Raw genomic sequence first — 13,493 nt, 5'->3', positions numbered from 1 at the left:
ATTTGGACTGTACAGTACCAATAACGGCAGAGCTATCGAACCGCCTAGTGCGTTTAGGACAATTAGAAATAGCATGAGTAGAATCACCACAATAGAAACACAGTCTGTTCAGACGTCTGTGTTCGTGCCGTTCTACTTTAGTCATAGTCCTGTCGCACTGCATAGGCTCAGGCTTACTCTCAGACAATACCGCCAGATGGTGCACAGATTTACGCTCGCGCAAGCGACGACCGATCTGAATGGCCAAGGACATAGACTCATTCAAACCAGCAGGCATAGGAAATCCCACCATTACATCCTTAAGAGCTTCAGAGAGACCCTTTCTGAACAAAGCCGCTAGTGCAGATTCATTCCACAGAGTGAGTACTGACCATTTTCTAAATTTCTGACAATATACTTCTACATCATCCTGACCCTGGCATAAAGCCAGCAGATTTTTCTCAGCTTGATCCACTGAATTAGGCTCATCGTAAAGCAATCCCAGCGCCTGGAAAAATGCATCAACATTACTCAATGCAGAATCTCCTGGTGCAAGAGAAAACGCCCAGTCCTGTGGGTCGCCGCGCAAAAAAGAAATAATAATCAAAACCTGTTGAATAGGATTACCAGAAGAATGAGGTTTCAAGGCCAAAAATAGCTTACAATTATTTCTGAAGCTCAGGAACTTAGTTCTGTCACCAAAAAACAAATCAGGAATCGGAATTCTTGGTTCTAGCATCGATTTCTGATCAATAGTATCTTGAATCTTTTGTACATTTACAACGAGATTATCCATTGAGGAGCACAGAGCCTGAATATCCATGTCCACAGCTGTGTCCTGAAGCACTCTAATGTCTAGGGGAAAAAAAAGACTGAAGACAGAGCTAAGAAAAAAAAATGATGTCAGGATTTCTTTTTTCCCTCTATTGGGAATCATTGCGGGGCTCCTTGTACTGTTATGGCTGGCAATCAGGCAACACAGCGTGCAGTAATCCGCGCACATACAGAGATCTGGCAATAACCCAAAACAACAGGACGAGCTCTGAGACGTGGAATCTCTGTAGACTGCAGTACCTGATCTATCCTCACACAACTGGAAGCAGCAGTGGATTGCGCCTATCAACTACCTATGCAACTCGGCACTGCCTGAGGAGCTGACTAGCCTGAAGATAGAAATACAAGCCTGACTTACCTCAGAGAAATACCCCAAAGGAATAGGCAGCCCCCCACATATAATGACTGTTAGCAAGATGAAAAGACAAACGTAGGAATGAAATAGATTTAGCAAAGTGAGGCCCGATATTCTAGACAGAGCGAGGATAGCAAAGAGAACTATGCAGTCTACAAAAAACCCTAAAACGAAAACCACGCAAAGGGGCAAAAAGACCCACCGTGCCGAACTAACAGCACGGCGGTGCACCCCTTTGCTTCTCAGAGCTTCCAGCAAAAGATAAAAACAAGCTGGACAGAAAAAACAGAAAACAAACTAGAAGCACTTATCTAGCAGAGCAGCAGGCCCAAGGAAAGATGCAGTAGCTCAGATCCAACACTGGAACATTGACAAGGAGCAAGGAAGACAGACTCAGGTGGAGCTAAATAGCAAGGCAGCCAACGAGCTCACCAAAACACCTGAGGGAGGAAGCCCAGAGACTGCAATACCACTTGTGACCACAGAAGTGAACTCAGCCACAGAATTCACAACATGCTGCGCTGTTGTCGTCCCAATAAATAAAGATGCCCAGAATAAATTTGGAATTGTAGAATGGTATTGCGGGTTTATTCTCAACGCGTTTCAAATTACAACTGATGTCGTCATCCAAAGAACCACAGCTTTGGGGATTATTAGTATTCATCAATGCAAAATTTTTCTTTAAATCTTCTGTATCCTGGAGAGAAAAGCAAAAAAAGTGGGTTTTTTGTATGTGGCCGTAAGACAACACCAGGTCAGGTGCATGAAGCTACTGCTGTATCTCAGTATACTCCATGAGGGTCACTCTGGGGGGTTCTTGTGCAAATCCAACAGAAGAAATGTGACTGCTGCAAAGCCTGCCGTACTACAATGCATAAGTTCCAGCAAACAAGATCTCCGGTGTACAGCACCCAAAAGTACGTCAATTAGCAGCACATTGAATCCCTGTAGCGCTGCCATGTTTGTTTCCTCACATAGCTTTTTTGGTTCAACGTTGCTAAGCTTTATAATCGTTGGCTAACACTGTGGTCTTTAATACAACGGTGAGCAAAATCTACTGGGAGTTCATATGTTTTCTCGATGTGATGGGTTTCTTCGATCTACTCCCACAATCCCTAAGCTGTGGCCCCATGGGTGGACAGGGACTGATGAGTAATAACAGTCCATGTACAGTGCTGCAGAATATGCTGTCCCTTTATAATCATCGGGAAGTAATAAAATGCTAACCTTTAGGTTCACTCAAAACAGACACTTTGTTTTCAGCACAATGTGAGGGGACATGAAGAAAGCAGAACAGGATGTTCTCCCAGGAATATTCTTTGCTTACAGGATCTAAATGAGGTGGTCCACAAAAAGGATGTTTAAATACTTTGAAGGAAGGCTGATGAATACAAGATGACCGTCATGAGCGCTGAATTATTGAGATCTTTCCATGCTCATGTTAGAGGATTTTGCTCATAATTTTGTTTAAAGCCTATCCGCTTCCTCTTGTTTAAATTAGCAGACATTTAATTACTGGTCCCTGCTCCACATCCAGCACTCCACTGCTGCCCTTGGTTATGGCTAGCTGGTTGCTTATAGGCTGCAACGATTATCTCATGGTTACAATGCAATGAACGCTGCAGTCGATCACTGGGCTTAACAGCTTTGCCAATGTAGATGGTGTGAGCTGCTGAGCCCAGTTATTGGCTGCAGCGGTTACACGTGCTCTAGTCAAGTCATGATGTCACCACTGCAATCAGGACTATTTCTGATAAATTCATCAAGGTCCTCTATTCCTATCCAACCAGTTCTGTCACTCATTGCCTGAGTATCGGTTCCTGTACAGTAGTGATGGGTTAGTTCACAATCAATCCAGCACAAAGATCCTGGACCCCTTCTGTGAGCGATGTGAGCCAGCACCCAGTGAGAGTTGCTTGCAGTTTCTGAATGGCTCTCACTCGGGGTAAAATGACATTGTTCCATAGCTGTAGGTGAGAAGGAATTCAACCACATCATACTCCATTCATTTTACAATAAATATATGTTTACCTACAGATGAACACATATTAAATAAAAATCCGTTTGGGATCCAAAAGAGACAGCGATTCTTGGTGAAAGGAATAAATGATTCATCTTGACTAAAAGAGTCGGTCTGCCCATCACTATGCACAGCCACTCACTTGTGTCTGTGATATAGTCCTATGTTGATTGCCTGTGTTTTACCCTTCTCCATTCCTTAGCTTTTCCTGGTGCCTTGATCTTTGAATTGTTTACTTGTTCTTCTACTTTTGGCTCCGACTCCCCTCCCATCTCATAATCTGGACTGTTATACTAGATTATCTGGTTCTGATCCACAGCTTCTTTTGATCACAATTTAGTCTTGTCCTCCTGGCTCTGACATTCCAGTCCAAGCTTGGCTTCTACTTTGTCTGCTACCTTCCTATTCCTGTCTTTGCAATTATGCTTGGCTGTAACCTTAGGAGTATCCTGGGGAGCGCAAACTGTGGATCACCCTGCAACAAACTGTACTACGTGAAGGGTAAAAAACAGGAATGCCTTAAGGTACCTTCACACTCAGCGACGCTGCAGCGATACCGACAACGATGTCGAACGCTGCAGCATCGCTGTTTGGTCACTGGAGAGCTGTCACACAGACAGCTCTCCAGCGACCAACGTTGCCGGTAACCAGGGTAAACATCGGGTTACTAAGCGCAGGGCCGCGCTTAGTAACCCGATGTTTACCCTGGTTACCATCGTAAAAGTAAAAAAAACAAACACTACATACTTACCTTCCGCTGACTGTCCCCGGCGCTGTGCTTTCCTGCACTGACTGAGCACAGCGTCCGGAAAGCAGAGCGGTGACGTCACCGCTGTGCTCTGCTTTCCGGCTGGCCGGTGCTCACAGCCAGTGCAGAGAAGCACAGCGCCGAGGACAGACAGCGGAAGGTAAGTATGTAGTGTTTTTTTTTTTTACTTTTACGCTGGTAACCAGGGTAAATATGGGGTTACTAAGTGCGGCCCTGCGCTTAGTAACCCGATGTTTACCCTGGTTACCAGTGAAGACATCGCTGAATCGGCGTCACACATGCCGATTCAGCGATGTCTGCAGGAGGTCCAGCGACGAAATAAAGTGCTGGACTTTCTGCAGCGACCAACGACATCACAGCAGGATCCTGATCGCTGCTGCCTGTCAAACTGAACGATATCGCTAGCCAGGAAGCTACAACATCACGGATCGCTAGTGATATCGTTCAGTGTGACGGTACCTTTAGACTACTCTTCATCCGAGTACAGACTGTGCCAAACCAATTTAATCTTTAAAAGAGTATCTGTTGTTTCAGAACTTGCAGCAGAATGACTGTCTCTACCTCCTCCACTCTCTATCGGACTTATGAGCACCAACCGCCATCTATTTCAGCAATTGGAACATCCGTATTCACTGAATTTTACCACCGCATTCATCCAAGAAGTATAATTTCTCTTTGTGGAGAGTGACATGTTAAGCATGCCGAGATGAGGAGGCTTAAAGCTGCAATGCTCCTCTGGGAAATATGCAAATTGAATTGTCTCTTCAGAGGAGCATTGCAGCTTTAAGCCTCCTCATCTCTGCATGCTTAACATGTCAATCTCCACAAGGAGAAACGTTACTTCTTGGATCCCAGTCAGACGCCTCTCGCACAGCCAAACAAGATCTTACACTTTGCACTGACGAGGGGTAGTACCCTGAAACAGTGTCTGCAAATTGGGATTCTGGTTTGGCTTTGATCCTAAGTCATGTGACAAGGCTTGTTAAAGGGCCGAGATTGACTGTTAGGATTGCTACTTCCGATAGGTGGCTCTAGAGTTCTAGTCCTCTTCTCTAAAAAGACAATTTGCACCACTGTATACAGAGTTTACAGAGTGAAAGATTAGTTTTGAAGGGGAAAGAACCAGATTACTCTAAGATATTAGAAAATATTTTATTTTCACATGTACAATTGATTAATGAAAAAGTGAATTAAAATAACTTTCACTTAATGACGCAGTTTTAAGCCCAATAGATGTAGTGATCAAATTGTTGTCTTTAATGCTTTAATCTGTAGTATCCAGCAGTTAATATTAAGAAAACTATTGTTTTTGATCTGATATCAATAATGTCTTCTATATTATTGAATATTCCATTTTTTTTACTCTGTTGCAGCAGCTACTCTTGAAAAAGTCAAAATGGGATCTATAACCAGATTTGTTTGTCCCATTTTAATCCATATTTCTGCTTAAATAGTTTTCCTAATCATTTGTCCATTCAGGACCCCTCCGTCAAGCCACTTACAAGCATCAATTTAATTTCCATTTTTGCTAAGCATCTGCTCCTGGGAAAATGGACAGTTGAATTTTCCGCAAGCTAATGTCAGTTTGTTGAGATCTATTAAGCTGGACTTGCTGCGATCAGCTTAAAGGGGTTTTCGGTCATGATACTATCCTTTTTAATAAAATATTTTGTAGAGTAACTAGTAGTGGCACTTCAATCCCTTAGCCCCTTCCTGGCTGGACTATTTCCTTTTTTTTCCAAGAAACATAACTTTTTTTACTTTTCTGTCCACATAACCCTATGAGTGCTTGTTTTTTTGCTGGACAAGTTAGACTTTTGAATAAAATTATTTGTTTTATCATGTGATGCCCTGGAAAGCATGAAAACAAAAATCCAAGTGCTTTGAAATTGCAAAAAAAGTAGTTTCACAGTATTTTTTTTTGTGGGGGGGGGGAGGGGTACTTCCCATGTAAACTATACAGTAAAACTGACCAGGCAATGTGATTCTCCCTATCATTACGATTATGACGATACCAAACCTGTACACCTATATATGTGTATTTTTTAAAGTGGTCGGAAAAAAACCTTTAAATTTTTGGAATATGGGCTGTGTTAGGGCTTTTTTTTGTGCTCTAAGCTGACGTCTTTACTGATACCATTTTGGGGTAAATTTGCTCCATATTGCATGTTATTGTAATGTTGTAGCAGTTGTGGCGTTTTGAATTATTTTCACCTGTTATTCCATTTACCTATCAGATTAATTTGATTTTTTTTTTATAGATCGGATGTTTACGAACTCAACAATACCAAATATGTTAATTTTTTTATTTGACTTATTTTTAATGGGGCTGATTTTAAATTTCATTATTTTTTTTTCATATTTTTAACCCCTTCATGACCCAGCCTATTTTGACCTTAAAGACCTTGCCGTTTTTTGCAATTCTGACCAGTGTCCCTTTATGAGGTAATAACTCAGGAACGCTTCAACGGATCCTAGCGGTTCTGAGATTGTTTTTTCGTGACATATTGGGCTTCATGTTAGTGGTAAATTTAGGTCAATAAATTCTGCGTTTATTTGTGATAAAAACGGAAATTTGGCGAAAATTTTGAAAATTTAGCAATTTTCACATTTTGAATTTTTATTCTGTTAAACCAGAGAGATATGTGACACAAAATAGTTAATAAATAACATTTCCCACATGTTTACTTTACATCAGCACAATTTTGGAAACAAAATTTTTTTTTGTTAGGAAGTTATAAGGGTTAAAATTTGACCAGCGATTTGTCATTTTTACAACGAAATTTACAAAACCATTTTTTTTAGGGACCACCTCACATTTGAAGTCAGTTTGAGGGGTCTATATGGCTGGAAATACCCAAAAGTGACACCATTATAAAAACTGCACCCCTCAAGGTACTCAAAACCACATTCAAGAAGGAGGTGGTGATGGCGAACTCAGTCGAGGGGTTCAAGAGAGGCCTGGATGTCTTCCTGGAGCAGAACAATATTGTATCATACAATTATTAGGTTCTGTAGAAGGACGTAGATCTGGGTATTTATTATGATGGAATATAGGCTGAACTGGATGGACAAATGTCTTTTTTCGGCCTTACTAACTATGTTACTATGTTACTATGTTATTAACCCTTCAGGTGCTTCACAGCACCAGAAGCAACATGGAAGGAAAAAATGAACATTTCACTTTTTAGTCACAAAAATTATCTTTTAGCAACAATTTTTTTATTTTCCCAATGGTAAAAGGAGAAACTGAACCACGAAAGTTGTTGTGCAATTTGTCCTGAGTACGCTGATACCTCATATGTGGGGGTAAACCACTGTTTGGGCGCACGGCAGGGCTTGGAAGGGAAGGAGCGCCATTTGACTTTTTGAATCAAAAATTGGCTCCACTCTTTAGCGGACACCATGTCACGTTTGGAGAGCCCCCGTGTGCCTAAAAATTGGAGCTCCCCCACAAGTGACCCCATTTTGGAAACTAGACGCCCCAAGGAACTTATCTAGATGCATAGTGAGCACTTTGAACCCCCAGGTGCTTCACAAATTGATCCGTAAAAATGAAAAAGTACTTTTTTTTCACAAAAAAATTCTTTTAGCCTCAATTTTTTCATTTTCACATGGGCAACAGGATAAAATGGATCCTAAAATGTGTTGGGCAATTTCTCCTGAGTACGCCGATACCTCATATGTGGGGGTAAACCACTGTTTGGGCACATGGTAAGGCTCGGAAGGGAAGGAGCGCCATTTGACTTTTTGAATGAAAAATTATTTCCATCGTTAGCGGACACCATGTCGCGTTTGGAGAGCTCCTGTGTGCCTAAACATTGGCGCTCCCCCACAAGTGACCCCATTTTGGAAACTAGACCCCCCCAAGGAACTTATTTAGATGCCTAGTGAGCACTTTAAACCCTCAGGTGCTTCACAAATTGATCTGTAAAAATGAAAAAGTACTTTTTTTTCACAAAAAAATTCTTTTCGCCTCAATTTTTTCATTTTCACATGGGCAGTAGGATAAAATGGATCATAAAATTTGTTGGGCAATTTCTCCCGAGTACGCCGATACCTCATATGTGGGGGTAAACCACTGTTTGGGCACACGGCAGGGCTCGGAAGGGAAGGCGCGCCATTTGACTTTTTGAATGGAAAATTAGCTCCAATTGTTAGCGGACACCATGTCGCGTTTGGAGAGCCCCTGTGTGCCTATGCATTGGAGCTCCCCCACAAGTGACCCCATTTTGGAAACTAGACCCCCCAAGGAACTTATCTAGATGCATATTGAGCACTTTAAACCCCCAGGTGCTTCACAGAAGTTTATAACGCAGAGCCATGAAAATAAAAAATAATTTTTCTTTCCTCAAAAATGATTTTTTAGCCTGGAATTTCCTATTTTGCCAAGGATAATAGGAGAAATTGGACCCCAAATATTGTTGTCCAGTTTGTCCTGAGTACGCTGATACCCCATATGTGGGGGTAAACCACTGTTTGGGCGCACGGCAGGGCTCGGAAGGGATGGCACGCCATTTGGCTTTTTAAATGGAAAATTAGCTCCAATCATTAGCGGACACCATGTCACGTTTGGAGAGCCCCTGTGTGCCTAAACATTGGAGATACCCCAGAAATGACCCCATTTTGGAAACTAGACCCCCAAAGGAACTAATCTAGATGTGTGGTGAGGACTTTGAACCCCCAAGTGCTTCACAGAAGTTTATAACGCAGAGCCATGAAAATTTAAAAAAAAAATTATTTTCTCAAAAATGATCTTTTAGCCTGCAATTTTTTATTTTACAAAGGGTAACAGGAGAAATTTGACCCCAATATTTGTTGTCCAGTTTCTCCTGAGTACGGTGATACCCCATATGTGGGGGTAAACTACTGTTTGGGCACATGCCGGGGCTCGGAATTGAAGTAGTGACGTTTTGAAATGCAGACTTTGATGGAATGCTCTGCGGGCGTCACGTTGCGTTTGCAGAGACCCTGATGTGCCTAAACAGTAGAAACCCCCCACAAGTGACCCCATTTTGGAAACTAGACCCCGAAAGGAACTTATCTAGATGTGTGGTGAGCACTTTGAACCCCCAAGTGCTTCATAGAAGTTTATAATACAGAGCCGTGAAAATAATAAATACGTTTTCTTTCCTCAAAAATAATTATTTAGCCCAGAATTTTTTATTTTCCCAAGGGTTACAGGAGAAATTGGACCCCAAAAGTTGTTGTCCAGTTTCTCCTGAGTACGCTGATACCCTATGTGTGGGGGTAAACCACTGTTTGGGCACACGTCGGGGCTCAGAAGGGAAGTAGTGACTTTTGAAATGCAGACTTTGATGGAATGGTCTGCGGGCGTCACATTGCGTTTGCAGAGCCCCTGGTGTGCCTAAACAGTAGAAACCCCCCACAAGTGACCCCATTTTAGAAACTAGACCCCCCAAGGAACTTATCTAGATATGTGGTGAGCACTTTGAACCCCCAAGTGCTTCACAGACGTTTACAACGCAGAGCCGTGAAAATAAAAAATCATTTTTCTTTCCTCAAAAATGATGTTTTAGCAAGCATTTTTTTAGATTCACAAGGGTAACAGGAGAAATTGGACCCCAGTAATTGTTGCGCAGTTTATCCTGAGTACACTGATACCCTATATGTGGGGGTAAACCACTGTTTGGGCACACTTCAGGGCTCGGAAGTGAGGGAGCACCATTTGACTTTTTGAATACGAGATTGGCTGGAATCAATGGTGGCGCCATGTTGCGTTTGGAGACCCCTGATGTGCCTAAACAGTGGTAACCCCTCAATTCTACCTCCAACACTAACCCCAACACACCCCTAACCCTAATCCCAACTGTAGCCATAACCCTAATCACAACCCTAACCCCAACACACCCCTAACCCTAATCCCAACTGTAGCCATAACCCTAATCACAACCCTAACCACAACCCTAATTCCAACCCTAACCCTAAGGCTATGTACCCACGTTGCGGATTCGTGTGAGATATTTCCGCACCATTTTTGAAAAATCCGCGGGTAAAAGGCACTGCGTTTTACCTGCGGATTTTCCGCGGATTTCCAGTGTTTTTTGTGCGGATTTCACCTGCGGATTCCTATTGAGGAACAGGTGTAAAACACTGCGGAATCCGCACAAAGAATTGACATGCTGCAGAAAATACAACGCAGCGTTTCCGCGCGGTATTTTCTGCACCATGGGCACAGCGGATTTGGTTTTTCATATGTTTACATGGTACTGTAAACCTGATGGAATACTGCTGCGAATCCGCAGCGGCCAATCCGCAGCCAAATCCGCACCGTGTGAACATAGCCTAATTCTAAAGGTATGTGCACACGCTGCGGAAAACGCTGCAGATCCGCAGCAGTTTCCCATGAGTTTACAGTTCAATGTAAACCTACGGGAAACAAAAATCGCTGTACACATGCATGAAAAACTGCACGGAAACGCAGCGGTTTACATTCCGCAGCATGTCACTTCTTTGTGCGGATTCCGCAGCGGTTTTACAACTGCTCAAATAGAAAATCGCAATTGTAAAACCGCAGTGAAATGCGCAGAAAAAAACGCGGTAAATCCGCCATAAATCCGCAGCGGTTTAGCACTGCGGATTTATCAAATCCGCAGCGGAAAAATCCGCAGAGGACCAGAATACGTGTGCACATACCGAAACCCTAACCCTAGCCCTAACCCTACCCCTAACCCTAGCCCTAACCCTACCCCTAACCCTAGCCCTAACCCTACCCCTAACCCTATTCTAACATTAGTGGAAAAAAAAAGTTTTCTTTATTTTTTTATTGTCCCTACCTATGGGGGTGACAAAGGGGGGGGGGGTCATGTATTATTTTTTTTATTTTGATCACTGAGATATAATCTATCTCAGTGATCGAAATGCACTTTGGAACGAATCTGCCGGCCGGCAGATTCGGCGGGCGCACTGCGCATGCGCCCGCCATTTTGGAAGATGGCGGCGCCCAGGGAGAAGACGGACGGGACCCCGGCTGGATCGGTAAGTATGATGGGGTGGGGGACCACGGGGGGGGGGATCGGAGCACGGGGGGGGGATCGGAGCACGGGGGGAATCGGAGCGCGGCAGGCGTAGAACGGAGCACGGGGGGCGTGGAACGGAGCACGGGGGGCTGGAACGGAGCATGGGGGGGTGGAACGGAGCACGGGGGGGTGGATCTGAATGCAGGGGGGGTGATTGGAGCACGGGGGGTGATTGGAGCACGGGGGGAGCGGACAAGAGCACGGGGGGGAGCGGAGCACTGGATGGAGGGGAGCCGGAGCAGTGTACCGGCCAGATCGGGGGGCTGGGGGGGCGATCGGTGGGGTGGGGTGGGGGCACACTAGTATTTCCAGCCATGGCCGATGATATTGCAGCATCGGCCATGGCTGGATTGTAATATTTCACCCGTTATAATGGGTGAAATATTACAAATCGCTCTGATTGGCAGTTTCACTTTCAACAGCCAATCAGAGCGATCGTAGCCACGAGGGGGTGAAGCCACCCCCCCTGGGCTAAACTACCACTCCCCCTGTCCCTGCAGATCGGGTGAAATGGGAGTTAACCCTTTCACCCGATCTGCAGGGACGCGATCTTTCTGTGACACAGCATATGCGTCACAGGTCGGATTGGCACCGACTTTCATGACGCATACGCTGTGTCACAGGTCGGGAAGGGGTTAAAAACATTTTTTGCTTTTTACAAGCGATCATTTGATTGCTTGTACTATACATAGCTCACACCTTGCCGCTTTTCCTGGTTCCCGGCTCCTTCTACACATTGGTGTCCTTAACGAAAACCGCTCTTGGTCGAAACATCTGTTCCTTCCTCAGCCCACAATCTACCAAAACTCTTGTGCATGCCCTCATCATCTCCCGCCTCGACTACTGCAACACCCTCCTCTGTGGCCTCCCCGCTAACTCTCTTGCACCACTCCAGTCTGTCCTCAACTCTGCTGCCCGGCTAATCCACCTCTCTCCTCGCTACTCCCCTGCTTCTCCCCTCTGCAAATCCCTCCACTGGCTCCCAATTCCCCAACGAATCCAGTTCAAACTACTAACACTGATCTACAAAGCCATCCACAACCTGTCCCCTCCCTATATCTCTGAACTGATCTCCCACTATCTTCCCTCACGTAATCTCCGATCCTCCCAAGACCTCCTACTCTCCTCCACACTTATTCGTTCCTCACACAACCGCCTCCAAGATTTCTCCCGAATATCACCCATCCTCTGGAATTCCACGCCTCAACACATCCGACTATCGACCACCCTCGGCTTCTTCAGACGGAACCTGAAAACCCATCTCTTCAAAAAAGCATACAGCCTGCAATAACCATTCTGTCGCATCGCCAGAGCCGCTGCCTTGCCCCTACCTTCTGCCTCTTCCCCACTATCCCATAGAATGTAAGTCCGCAAGGACAGGGTCCTCTCCCCTCTGTACCAGTCTCACTGTAAATGTGTTTACTGTAAACGATATCTATAACTCTGTATGTAACCCCTTTCTCATGTACAGCACCATGGAATTAATGGTGCTATATAAATAAATAATAATAATAAAAACATTGGACCAGATCTGTTTAGACTTCTTTTTGGACCAAAATAAATAACACTGTAGTGATACTTACAGTCCTATTTTCATTTTCTGGTGAGGTTTCTACTTCGACTATCCGATTAAAAATTGAACCTCACAAATCCAATTTATACTCTAGTTTGCATGAGAACGATGCGCTATCAATGTTTTAAATGCATGAAAACCCTTTTCAGAAAAGCCAAATATATAAAAATGGTAGTGTGTATTTCTGCCTTTATTAGGAACTTTTAACTTGTAGACCTGTTTCCAAAACATTTTGGGGTTGCCCAAGCGACTGTAAACTCAAGGGTTGCCAAATTTGAGCAGCGTCACATTAATCATGCGTTGGAAACTTGTTTGAGAAGTATAAAGTAATCTGATTATGCAGAATTAATTGAATATTCAGACAAAAGCCATGACAAATATTAAACTGAAAGATGGACCTCGTTCTTGAGAGATGAAGAACATTGCTTTTCTGCCTTACTCCAAGCAGGATTTCCCTCGCTGCAGAGTGTCAAACAGTTTATTTTCTCCCACCGCCTGTGCTGACAGAATTTCAGGAAGCTCAATGTGGTCTGACCTTTTTGCTCGTCTCTTGAATTAAATGTGCAACAGACCTATTGGACTTCATGAAATTTCAGATTTACTTCTTCACCTGGAAGAATAAGACTGCAAGTTTCTACACCAGAGAGAAAAGCAATAAAAATAAACTGGAAGGTGTCGCATCCCTCGGTGGTTGTAATTTAAGTTTATAGAAGTGATAAAAATCTATATCCTGAGAGCACGTGGGAGTTTCTGGGGCAGGGAAAAGCTGCATGCCTATTTCATCAGTGTTCACATTTCCATTGTGTGCACCTGGTACTCCATGTCGTGGCATATGGTTAAGCGCTCGTTTATTTGGCCATTTTCGCCACCTATGTTTCTTCTGTATAATAGGTATTAATGTAATGTGGCCTGAGGCTGGATTC

This window comes from Ranitomeya imitator, chromosome 6 (genome assembly GCF_032444005.1).
Source record: "Ranitomeya imitator isolate aRanImi1 chromosome 6, aRanImi1.pri, whole genome shotgun sequence".
Classification (NCBI taxonomy): Eukaryota; Metazoa; Chordata; class Amphibia; order Anura; family Dendrobatidae; genus Ranitomeya; species Ranitomeya imitator.
Note: the sequence above shows the minus strand (reverse complement) of the source record.